Source organism: Trichechus manatus, unplaced genomic scaffold (assembly GCF_000243295.1).
Source record: "Trichechus manatus latirostris isolate Lorelei unplaced genomic scaffold, TriManLat1.0 scaffold00007, whole genome shotgun sequence".
Lineage (NCBI taxonomy): Eukaryota > Metazoa > Chordata > Mammalia > Sirenia > Trichechidae > Trichechus > Trichechus manatus.
In genome coordinates this window covers 12,407,716-12,421,398 of record NW_004443943.1, presented here as the reverse complement: position 1 = coordinate 12,421,398, position 13,683 = coordinate 12,407,716, and the positions used below count along the sequence as shown (strand labels likewise).

At 37.6% G+C, this 13,683-nt stretch overlaps 1 protein-coding gene across 1 annotated transcript in view; it reads left to right on the top strand.

The window, feature by feature from the left end:
• The window catches only part of PRKG1 (protein kinase cGMP-dependent 1), a 570,089-nt gene that overhangs the window by 88,405 nt on the left and 468,001 nt on the right, over positions 1 to 13,683 (top strand). The window lies entirely within an intron of this gene.

The following is a 13,683-nucleotide window of genomic DNA, read 5'->3' as shown; positions in this document are numbered from 1 at the left end:
GTGTGTGTGTGTGTGTGTGTGTGTGTGTGTGTGTGTGTGTGTATATGTATGTGTATGTATATGTGTGTGTATATGTATATGTGTATGTATATGTATGGGTATGTATATGTGTGTATATATGTGTGTATGTATATGTGTGTGTGTGTGTGTGTATATGTATATGTGTGTGTGTATATATATATATCTCCATCCTTATGTGGAAGGAATCTGAGGTTTTCAAAAGTCGTTTAAAAACAGCTAGAGGGAGGAGGATTTTTTTTTTAAATTCTTCTGGTCACCTTGATATTTTTCTTTTCATTTGCTTTGTATGTATATATTAAGTAATAGAATATTTTTGCTAAAGCCTAGGAGGATTCCAATTAAGTAGCACAACTTCAGTTATCCTGTAAATATATATATATAAAAAAAAAAACAAGCCCGTTGCCATCAAGTCGATTCTGACTCATAGCGACCTATAGGAAAGAGTAGAACTGCCCCGTAGAGTTTCCAAGGAGCGCCTGGTGGATTCAAACTGCCGAACTTTTGGTTAGCAGCCTTAGCACTTAGCCACTATGCCACCAGGGTTCCACAGAGTGTTTAAAATTATTCGGTACTTATCAAGGATCAAATAAATATCGTTTTCCCAGTTGATTGGAAGGGGTCCAATGAGTAAACATTGCATTCCATGTTTGGAAAAAAGTACTTAAGTTCTCTGATATGTTGTGCAAACAATGATAAACCAAAGTTGCCTTGGAGGATGGGTTTGTTTATTTTCATTTTTTTTAAAAATTCAAATCCACAAATAAGTGTAACACAAAGATGACCAAGATCTAGAACAATGAAAGATGTTAAAACCCAAAGACTTTAATTTCAGAGAATTCTAAATTCCTAAAAATTTTAAATCTCTTTCGAATATATGTGCCCTGAACTCTCTGTATGTAGAAGTAGCACTGTTCTTGAAATTATGTCCTAGTGTTGGGAAGGGGGTTTGGGAGAAGGAGGGATTTTTGTTGTTATTGTTAATTTATGTTCCAATATTGTTTGTATAAATGTATGAAAAAATATGAGGCTTTCCAATAAATAATTCTGAAGAGTAGCTAAATTCTAACCAGAAAGAAGTGCTTGACTTATCTTCAGTTAATTTAATGCCCATTATTCAGAATGATATTAAGCCAATCTTCCTTCCTTCCTCTTCTTTCTTTTCCTCATTCCTTTTTTCTTTCCTCTCTTCCTGTTTCTCTTTTTCTTCCCTCTCTCTCACAAATACATTCGTATGTATAAAGGTAGTCAGTAGTTCTTAAGAGTAAAGCTTAGGTACAAACAATACACAATCCTTTTTTTTTTTTTTTAATTTAAAGCAATGTATTCTGCTATGTTATATATATCCAAGTTATATTCCAGGTGAAAGAAGGTGCTAAGTATGTAGTAGTAGCAGTGATTGGACCATATGGCAAAATCAAGATTTCTATATTAGACACACAGAATTAGCCCAAATCAGATTTTGTGAGATATATAAGCCTATCAAAATTAGCTTTTGTATTGGATGAGGATCAAGTTAAACAACTTTATGAATATTGGAGTCTTCTCTAGAAAGTGCTTTCATTTATATAGCTCAGCTTAGGTATATATTATCTCCCTAATGACACTTGACCCTTGCTGACTATCAGAATTCTAACACCTAGTTAACTGAGTTCTCTATCGCTAAACAGCCCATGCATCTGTCAGTTTGTCATACTGTGGGGGCTTGCATGTTGCTCTGATGCTGGAAGCTTTGACACCGGTGTTTTAAATACTAGCATGATGTCATGGTTTGAATTATGTCCCCCCAAAAATGTATGTATCAATTTGGCTGGGCCATGATTCCCAGAATTGTGTGGTTACCTTCCATTTTGTGATTGTAATTTTATGTTAAAGAGTATTAGGGTGGGATTGTAACACCACCTTTACCCAGGTCACATCCAATGTAAACGGAGTTTCCCTGGCGTGTGGCCTGCACCACCTTTTATCTCTCAAGAGATGAAAGGAAAGGGAAGCAAGCAGAGAATTGGGGGACCTCATACCATCAAGAAAGCAGCGCTGGGAGCAGAGCACGTCCTTTGGACCAGGGTCCCTGTGCCGAGAAGCTCCTAGTCCAGGGGAACACTGATGAGAAGGCCGAGGGAGAGAGAAAGCCTTCCCCTGGAGCTGACGCCCTGAATTTGGACTTTTAGCCTACTTTACTGTAAAGAAATAAATTTCTCTTTGTTAAAGCCATCCACTTGTGGTATTTCTGTTGGAGAAGCACTAGATGACTAAGACACACGGTCACCCATGATGACAGGTTTCAGCTGAGCTGCCAGACTAAGACAGACTAAGAAGAAGGACCTGGCGAATAGCAGCGGAACATTGTCTGGTATCGTGCCGGAAAATGAGCCCCTCAGGTTGGAAGGCACTCAAAATACGACTGGGAAAGAGTTGCCTCCTCAAAGTAGAGTCAACCTTAATGACATGGATGGTGTCAAGCTTTCGGGACCTTCATTTGCTGATGTGGCACGATTCAAAATGAGAAGAAACAGCTGCAAACATCCATTAATAATAGGAACATGGAATGTACAGAATATGAATCTAGGAAAATTGGAAATCATCAAAAATGAAATGGAATGCATTAACATTGATATCCTAGGCATTAGTGAGCTGAAATGGACTGATATTGCCCATTTTGAATTGGACAATCATATGGTCTGCTATGCCAGGAATGACAAATTGAAGAGGAATGGCATTGCATTCATCATCAAAAAGAAAATTTCAAGACCTATCCTGAAGTACAGTACTGTCACAGTGATAGGATAATATCCATACACCTACAAGAAAGACCACTTAGTATGACTATTATTCAAGTTTACACACCAACCACTAAGGCCAAAAATGAAGAAATTGAAGATTTTTACCAACTTCTGCAATCTGAAATTGATCAAACATGCAATCAAGATGCATTGATAATTATTGGTGATTGGAATGTGAAAGTTGGAAACAAAGAAGAAGGAATAATAGTTGGACAATATGGCCTTAGTGATAGAAACAATGCCGGAGATTGCATGATATAATTTTGCAAGACCAATGACATCTTCATTGCAAATACCTTTTTTCAACAACATAAACATAAACATGAACCTTGCTGGATGGAATACACAGGAATCAAATCCACTGTGTCAGTGGAAATAGACAATGGAAAAGCTCAATATCATGTCTCAGAACAAGACCAGGGGCTGACTACCAAACAAACCATCAAGTGCTCATATGCAAGTTCAAGTTGAAGTTGTAGAAAATTAGAACAATTTCGTGAGAGCCAAAGTTAGATTGTTCTGACATCTCAAAATGCATGGCTTACTTCTTCAATTTTTTTTTCATACAAATTTTACAATATTCTGATTATACTATATCGTATGTAGCCTTCAGTATGGATTACACCTCAACATAAAGGAAACAAAAATCCTCACAACTGGACCAATAAGCAACATCACGAGAAATGGAGAAAAGATTGAAGTTGTCAAGGATTTCATTTTACTTGGATCCACAGTCCACACCCATGGAAGCACGTCAACAAATCAAGTGATGTATTCCTTTGGGCGAATCTGCTGCAAAGGACCTCTTTAACTTGTTAAAAAGGAAAGATGTCACCTTGAGGATTAAGGTGTGCCTGACCCAAGCCATAGTGTTTTCAATTGCCTCATTTGCATTTGGAAGCTGGACAATGAATAAGGAAGACTGAAGAGGAATTGATGCCTTTGAATTATGGTGTTGACGAAGAATATGGAATATACCACGGATTACCAAAAGAAGGAACAAATCTGTCTCGGAAGAAGTTCGACCAGAATGCTCCTTAGAAGAGAGGATGGGAGATTTTGTCTCGCATACTTTGGACATGTTATCCTGAGGGACCAGTTCCTGGAGAAGGACATCATACTTGGTAAAGTAGAGGGTCAGAGAAAAAGAGGAAGACCCTCAATGGGATGGATTGACACAGTGGCTCCAACAGTGGGGTCAAGCATAACAATGATTATGAGGATGGCGCAGGACAGGGCAATGTTTTGTTCTGTTGTACATGGGGTCGCTATGAGTTGGAACCGACTTGATGGCACCTAACAACAACAACAACATATCATATGACATTCTCTTTTTAAGGAAAAGTAAAAGAAAAAGAACAAACAAACAATCCAAGTAACCAAACTGAAGTTTTATTCCAAAGGTTTTTTTAAGTTGTCAATAAAGAAACAAATGAAAATTACTTGTTTTCTAAGTTTCTACCTTATTACAATTTAGGATATTAATACCTTCTTTTAGCCATATAAGGAAGCTTTTAGAGGTCCTAGCCCACCTCTATCCCCACTAGCACACTTTGCTCTCTCATTCTGAAGAGTGTCTGGTAGCTTTCTCCATACCTAAGAACCTAAGAAGGTTCTTAAACCCAAATTAAGACAAAGGTATTCAAAGATTTTCTTGGGATTAACGATTATACGGTAACATAGAGTAGACCTGGAATACTTTAGGATTCCCTTTCTGTCATTGCTTTTTCTTGTCTTTCTGTCTGAGCCACATGTTTGCTCTGCCCTATTCAAGCCCTGGAAATCGCAGCACCCAGATGCCCCTCCTTGAGTATAACCCTTATCACCAAGCTCCATAATGTCCACGTTTCTGTGTACCTCATTATATTGGTCCAGCAACCTGCCTATGCGGCTATCCTGGTCTTACCTACCCTCCCACTGCTACCAACATTTGTTAATTTGGTCTTTCAGGAGTTAGTTGAAGTTGAGTGCAATAAAATAAACAGAGGCAGAGTTTTGGGGTTTGGGGTTCTAAGCGGGGCCAATAGGGTCTAGAAGAGTTAGTGACCTTGTAGCTGTGTTGGGATGTTGGCCAAGGAACCAGAAACTGAAAGAGGGCAACAAGCCACAGTCTCACAGGCACATAGGCACAAATCTAGAGTTTATGTGAAGCTGAGGGTCTGTGCCTGAGACCAACAATCAGGGAATAAATCATCTTGGAATAATATTGTAGCTAAAGATCTTGATATACCAGAAAAAATACATATGTAACTTGAGGAGAGCTGAAGTCACGAATAAATAAAAAATCATTGAGAATTAAAAATATCATCATCGTAATCATTACAGTTGAGACAGTTTACATCCTTATGTGGATTTCGAACAGCTTTTTAAAAATTGACAGTTTTTCTAAGTCATTTCATTTTAGCTTATAAATTAATATAAAGCAAATATTTTACAAAAATTCTGAAAAATGTGAAAGAACATCATCTGTAATCTCATCTTCCAAAGATACCTACTGTCAGCATTTGAGGATTTTACTCATAGTATTCTTCTATGCATGTGCAGGTGTTACCTATGTATTTTCATAATGTATGTAACATTTTTAATGTTGCCTTAATATAGTATCATATCCTTCCATGCTATTTAATATTATATAACATTTATATTCTTCTTTGCTGTCTTAAGCTTTCACCATCTACTTCTCTACCTGAGTTTAAAGGACTCTTCTGTGAGACCAGAAGATAGGCCGGGTGTGATAAGAAAGAACATTAGTACAAAAAGTAACACAGCCTAACCCTATTTATGTACAGTTGTTGCAGATTCAGACCAGAGGCTAATCATATTATTCTTGAGCACTGGAAAATGGTCAGTGTCAGAGAAAGATCCTGAGGGATGTGAGATTGACTTTTGGCTTTAGAAAGAAATCTTGTGGAGCCCTGGTGACACAATGGTTAAGTGCCCAGCTGCTAACTGAAAGGTCAGCGGTTCAAACCCACCAGTGGCTCTGTGGGAGAAAGATATGGCAGTCTGCTTCCATAAAGATTACAGCCTTGGAAACCCTATAGGACAATTCTACTCTGTCCTACAATCAAAATCAACTTGATGGCAATGGGTTTCGGTTTGGTTCAGAGTTAAGCATACTACATTGGAAACACTGGTGGCATGGTTGTTAAGAGCTACGATTGCTAACCAAAAGGTCGGCAGTTCAAATCCACCAGGTGCTGCTTGGAAACTCTATGGGGCAGTTCTACTCTGTGATATAGGGTCACTATGAGTCAGAATTGACTTGATGGCAACTAACAACAATACATATTTTAAGGCACACAAATGTTAAATGTACATATCAAAGCTTACGTATATATATATACTGATGTAACCAACATCCACACCAAGTTATAGGGCATCTTCAGTTCCTTGGAAGGCTTTTCTGAGCCCTTCCCAGTTAATCCCCCTCTGCCAGAGGTAACCACCATTCTGACTGGTTGTGTAACAAGTAAGCGCTCGGCTGCTAACTGAAAGGTTGGTGGTTAGAACCATCCAGTAGTTTCATGGGAAAAAGACTTGGAGATCTACTTCCATAAAGAACTGCCCCATTGGGCAGTTCTACTCCATCACATGGGGTTAGTATGAGTTGAAAATCGATTTCACAGCACCTAACAACAATAATCATCGTAGATTAGTTCTGCCTGTTCTTGAACTTCATATTAATGGAATCAAATGGTATGTACTTTTATGTGTCTAGTTTCTTGTGTTCAACATTATGTCTGAGAGATCCATCCAGTTTGAGGTGTGTATCAATAATTCATTCTTTTTTATTGCTCCGTTGCATTCCATAGTTAAATATGCCACAATTTGTTTATCCATTTTACTCACAACGGACATTTGGGTTGCTTCCAGCGTGGAGCTTTTATAAATAAAGCTGCTGGAAATATTTTTGAACAGGTCTTTTGGTGAACATTTGCCTTCATTTTCCCTGAGTGGATACCTCAGAATAAAATTTCTGGGTCATAGTCGAGGTGGATGTTTAACTTTTATAGATGGTGCTATACAATTTTCCGAAGTGGTTAAATCAATTTCTACTTCCATCAAAAATATGAAAGAGATTTGTTCTACATCCTTACCAACATGTGACATTGTCAATCTTCTTAATTTTATTTAGCTAAAATATTTTAATAAAATAGAATTTAACGTCATCTCTAAATCATTTTGTGTGTACACTCCGTTAGCAAAATATTTTAGCACACTGCTATTCTTAAATTACATGCATGAACTTCGGAACTAAAACATACACAGGCTAAGATTTTTTAAAAGATAAAATATAAATATATCCATAAATAAATAGAATTAGTAAATTGTATTGCAGAATTTATGCAAGGATATCTCTGCTGTAAGGGATCCTCATGTCCCATGGATCATAATGAAATCAACGATTACCAGGCGGAATGACTTTAATATCTCTTGCACAAGTGCCCATTCACAGGTACTCTGTGTTCTACAAGAGTTTCTCCTGGTCCAGTTTTGGAGATACTCTAAACTAGATTAAAGTGAAATTTGCCTAGATCTATAATAACATAGAAAAGGTTTAGGGGGGCTGATGATCATGAATCATTCCACTATAACCATCTCACTGTATTTTCCTTTGTGCTGTGCATCAAGCTAGTGCACCCTCCCCAGCGGACTAGATACTTTAAGGCACGTGTACGTGCATAGAGTATAGACCTTTTTTATTCTGCTTGTGGATTATTTTTCCTTTATTAGTGGTGGTTCTTCTGAACTGGTGGTTCTCAAAGTGTGATATAGGGATTTCTGGGCATCCCTAACGTACTTTTTGGGGGAATCCATAAGGTCAAGATTATCTTCATAATAGTATAAAAAAACCAAACCCACTGCCATCAAGTCAATTCTGACTCATAGCTACCCTATGGGACAGAGTAGAACTGCCCTAGGGTTTCCAAGGCCAAAATCTTTACGAAAGCAGACTGCCACATCTTTCTCCCACAGAGTAGCTGGTGGGTTTGAACAGCTGACCTTTCAGTTAGCAACTGAGCACTCAACTACTTCGCCACCAGGGCTCTGGCACAGGACTGGGCAGTGTTTCGTTCCGTTGTACATGGGGTCACTATGAGTTGGAACCAACTCTGTGGCACCTAACAACAACAACACAGAGGTGTTATTTGCCCTTTTGCTCTCATTCTCTCACAAGAGTACAGTGGAGTTTTCTAGATGCTAAAATGGCTAACAGAGTGTGGGCTTGCATATTTTTATGCTTTAAAATTTTCTCATGTTTACGATTTAATATGGTAAGTGTAGATAGATATAACCCATATAAACAAAAATTCTTTGAGGTTTTCAATAATTTTTTTAGAAGTGTGAAGAGGTCCTGAAATCATTGTTAGACAACCAATCTTTCAAACTAAAACCAGGTAAAAATGAGGACAAATATTTTGTAAATTAGATTTTATTAGAAAAACCCTTTCTAGTACTAGCATTTGAAAGTAAAGCATGTCCATTTAAGGAGAGGGGTAACCCCTAAATATCATCAAAAGATGGAAAGTCTTTTTTACCCTTAGCAAAGTTGTTAACAGGCTGATTGTTAGGGAAGGGAAAAATCTTTTTTCCCCCCTGTAACTTTGTAGTGTGTTTCAGATAAAAGCTAGCTTTACTTATGTTTTTCAGTGCACTTTCAGGATAACATTGTTTCATTAAACTTCGAAAACTTTTGAACAGACAGTAGCATTTTGGTAGGTAGATCCATGCTTGTAGAATAACACAATGGGAATTCATTAAACAATAGATTCTATCCATATCATCTGTATGACGTGCAGTCTGGCATTAACAACAAATGAATTCTCTTAAGCAGTCTGGCATTAACAACAATGGAATTCTCTTAAAATATGAAGTGATAACCTTGAACTAGGAGCTAATTTCAAACTCAAGCAGCTAATTTTAACATAAGTCATAGGGCTCCCAAACTTTCTCAATGGGTGGTCATTTATGCTGTCTTTATATCCAGTATATAAAACTTCATTGTACCTTTCTACTCAACAATATCAACTCTTGGCATTTCTGAAACATGTCAGATAATTCATCCATGAATTTACCTTATCTCGAAATTGTTCGAAGTTGTCTGAAACATTTTGATTTTTAAGAGAGACAGGTTAAGCTCAGTGTTGGTTATCCATTTCTTTAGGTTTTCTAAATTCTGTCTTGAAATAGAGCATCATACCTGGACTGTGTTAGTATTCTGTAGAAATGCTTCTTTTGAATGCCCTCTCCCTAATTTTCATAAGAATTGTCATGAGACAAATTGTTGGTTATATTTTCCAGAATTTTCATATCCATGTGATAAGATCCTTCCAGAATTCAGTGCTGGGATAGATAACATTTATCAGTGTCTTCTGATGAGAATGAATACTTTAGTTTTTCAGACATTAAGAACCACATAGCTCCTTGCATTTGTGCTAATTAGGGCCTTGGCTAAGAGAAATTTAGACCTAAATCTAATGCTCTATTAGAGTAACTCTAAAATCAGGAGCCCTGTATTTATTTTTTTCTCCTCTGCAGATTTAATTTTTGATATTTTCTCTGTCTAGTTTTATTTGTATTTTGATATTAAAAAATTCCTGTCTGTCATGAATAGAGGCGTGGCATAAATCAAATATATAAGAAAATGTTTGCATCATTGGATTAATGTCTAATATGATTATGAAATTAATGGCATTCAATGTTTGGAATTATCGTTTGCATAGCAGTTGTACTTTGGATAAAAAAACTTTTTCTCAAGCCCTTGGGGCTTTAGTATATATAATAAACACAATTTTCCTCATATTAATGCTTCTCAGTTTTTTTCGACTCCATCCTATCAAAGAATGCTGACTTGTAACAGTAGGTCACTGTAGCCATGATCTCAGTTGTTAGTGTTGCAAATAGTCAAAGTTAATTGTTACTAGAACACATATTCACATTTTCAGTACAGAGCAGAAACTAATTAAGCAAATTAAATACAGACCAACTAAGTGGTTTTAGGTTTTAGAAATCACTGAGTCACACTTGCATGATTCTTGCCATTTTTAGATTCTACCAAGCTCTTTATTCTTTTACCTGCTATTTGATCTTCAGAGGAGTAATGTGTCAAGAGCAAAACAACCATAATATGATAATGAAATGAATGCTCTAAGAAGAAATTAAACTAAATTCAGTAGGTGTTCAAACTAGACAGGAATATTAAGATAGAACTTAACATTGGATTTTCATAGGCAGGAACGGTGGTAAGAGCATCGTGGGCAACAGAACAGCCTAAGAAAAAGCACAGAGATGGGAAAACTCAGGGTCAGTGGTGACACCTTTAGAAAGTTCATGGTCTGCTTCTGCCATTCTCCCCTGCCCGCAAAGGCATCCCTACACCCAGGTCACCAAATTCCTGCTCAGATATTTTCCCTGGAAACTCCAAAGTGAGTAATCTGAACTTAATTTGGTAAGTGGTAGGAAGATACTAAGTTTTTGAGCAGGTATCAGTATTTTAGCTATGCATCACTGTAATTAGTCTAGGAAGTATGCATAGGAAGGAATAGAATATGGAGAGATAGGAGGTGCTAGTCAGTCATCAAGCCTCAAAACCTTCCCATCCTTGAAATCCCAAGACTGGAGGCCCCATGTCTGGCTCTCATCTGTGATTTCTCAGCAATTGATGGTATGTGGGAGGTGAGGAATGACAAATCAGAGATGAAAGAGGAAGCTGGTAGATTCCATAGACACAAGACAAGGAAAATAATGCTTATTCAGGGTTACAGTTCTAGAACAGGATAGTAAAAGTTTGATTTGTCAGTAACTATGAGGAAAGCAGTATTCTAGGAGCCAAAATGAATTCTCTATCTCACCATCTCTTTCTTGGATGAGTTTACTAGTCTAGTAGATGGAGACTGTGGTGGCACATTTAACAATGTCTATAGTGCCTTATGACATTGTAGATAAGATAGAACATTTTAGGCTAAATATAAGGACAGATCTATAGCACACTACTCTAAATGCAGATTTTAAAGACTCCAACAAAATGGACTTAATAGCTTCCTACAGTAAACCAATATAACTGTCCTCAGCCCTTACTCCCGTGTAAATTCTTTTTCTTTTGATGATTAATGATATTTATTTTTTAAATTTTTTTATTGTACGTTAAGTGAACGCTTACAGAGCAAATTAGTTTCCCACTCAATAGTTTGTATGTAAAATGTTCCATGACATTGGTTTCCTTCCCCACAATGTGCCAGCACTCCCCCCATTTCCATCCTAGGTTCTCCATTTCCTTTCACCCTGAATTACTACCACTTCCTGCCTTCTTATCTTTGCTTTTGGGAAAGTGCTGCCCTTTTGATCTAGTATAATTGATTGTTCTAAGGAGCACATTCCTCTCAGCTGTTATTGTTTATTTTATAGGCCTGTCTATGGTTTGTCTGAAGGGTGGTCTCCGGGAGTGGCTTCACTTGCAGTTCAGAAGAGTGTCTTAGGGCCATAGTCTCAGGGTTCCTCCAGCCTCTGTCATATCAGTAAGTCTGGTCTTCTTTGTGAATTTGATTTTTTGTTCTGCAGTTTTTCTCCTGCTCTGTCAGGGACCCTCTGTTGTGATCCCAGTCACAGCAGTTGACAGTGGTAGCCAGGTACCATCTAGTTCTTCTGGTAAATTTTTAAGAATCTGTTCTAATAAAATTTATGGCAAAAGAGAACATTAGATTAACTACTCCCTCTGGGAACCAAGAATCTTTAAAATAAAAGTACTTGGTCCTTCAGGCATTTGTGAATGTGCTGGTGAGCGTTTAAGTTTGACAGCAAAAATTCTCAGTCTGAGTAGTTTTCTTAAATGCTATCATGTGCGGTCGAATTGATTCTGACTCATAGCAACTCTATAGGGTAGAGTGGAACTGCCCCAAAGCGTGTCCTAGGCTGTAATCTTTATGGGGGCAGATCACCAGGTCTTCTCTTCCATGGAACTGCTGGTGGGTTTGAACCACTGACCTTTGGTTAGCAGCTGAGCGCTTAACCATTGCACCACCATTCATATCTGTCCGAGAGCTGAGATTTAGCAAATGTTCATATGAACTTCCTGGATGTTTTCATTTGGAAGAAGGGGTTGCAATACAAGATAAATGGACTCTGTCGATAGATTTCTTCTGCGTCCCTGGGGAGAGGTTTCTTCCAGAGAGATGGAACCAAGAGATTGAGACTGATTGCTTCTCAGGAAGAAAACAAAGATGGAGAAAGAAAGGTGGCTCTCTCTTTATACTCTCCACCTGTTAATCATCAAAAGGGGATAAACTGTTATTTTAAAAGTCACTTACATCTTATAAACATAGCAAAATGGACAGGATGGAGAAGAATTTCACCATTCCTATTGCTTGCAAGAAAGCTTAGTTTCTCCTGAGGGAAAAAAATAAACCACCACAACAGTGATGCCGAAAGACAGCCTCTGTGTTGTACAGTCCATTAACACTAAGGGAAGTAATTAGTTTTTTCAGTGATAACTGGTGAATTATTATAACTTGTTTACAAACATCAAGGCTACATCAACAAAGCAGAATTTCCTAAAACATTCAGGGCAAAGAAAAACAATAAAATCCTATGTTTGTTGATTATCTCAGCATTGTATAAGCCCTAATTATTCAATTCCCTTGATTTTGTGCAACTATTTCTGTATATCCTCTCTAATGGACAGGATTGTCAAACAAATAAACAAAACCTAAGAAAAAAATATGCAACATTAAATATCATTCATTTCTTGATTATATTGGCTGATTTTGATCCATGAAGAGAGTGTAACTGAATATAAAATCTAACATTTATAAACACAAATCATAGATAAACATTAGTAATAACTTGCTCAAGCCAAGACGTTTGGACACTGGAATGGCATTATGAAATGTGTAATTGTCTTCTTGGAGCTACTAGAGTCAGGACATGAGAGACCACTCAAATGTGTGTTAGGAAATTACCTGATAATTGCAAAAGAGGAAGGAAGTGCCTTTATACTAGAGAGAGATGGTGGTCATCACTGTAAAAGTAGCATAACTAATGATGGGACTAGGAACCTGGGTGGCCCAATGGTTAAGCACTCTGCTGCTAACCAAAAGGTTGGCAGTTCGAACCTACCTAGCAGCTCTGCAGGAGAAAGACCTAGCGATCTGCTTCCATAAAGATTACAGCCTAGAAAACCCTCTGGGGGCAGTTCTGGTCTGTCACATGGGGTTTCTATGAGACAAAAATCAACTGGACTTCACCCAACAGCAGCACTTGTAGGACAGCTGACATCATGTGCCTCTTGATGTGAGGTAATATGACGTACACAGCATCATGTGTGAAGTATTCTTTCCAAAAGTGTCGATATTTAAACTAACGAACTCTTTGGATATAACTTTCAGTTTATAAGAAGTATGAGAATCTAGGAACAAGTTAAATGGCATCACCAGAAAAGAATCAGACAGATAGACATGATCAAAATGTGAGCAATCTATAAAAAACCTAGCCTGGTCCCTTCAAAATTTTAATGTAATGAAAAAAAAAATTTCAGAGGACTCCTCAATATTAAAAGAAACTAAAGAGACATAGGAGACATGGTGAAGCAGTGGTTAAGAGCTCGGCTGCTAACCAAAAATGTCAGCAGTTCAAACCACCAGCTGCTCCTTGGAAACCCTATGGGGCAGTTCTGTCTTATAGGGTGGCTAGAAGTCGGAATCAACTCGACGGCAACAGGGTTAAAGAGACATAATAGTGAAATTAAATCTGTATTAGTCATTTATTGTAGTACAACAAATTACCCTAAAATTTAGTGGCTTAAAACAACAAACATATTATCTCCAAGAGTGTCTGAGGGTCAGAAATCTAGCAGTGGCTTATCTGCATGCCTGTGGCTCAAAGT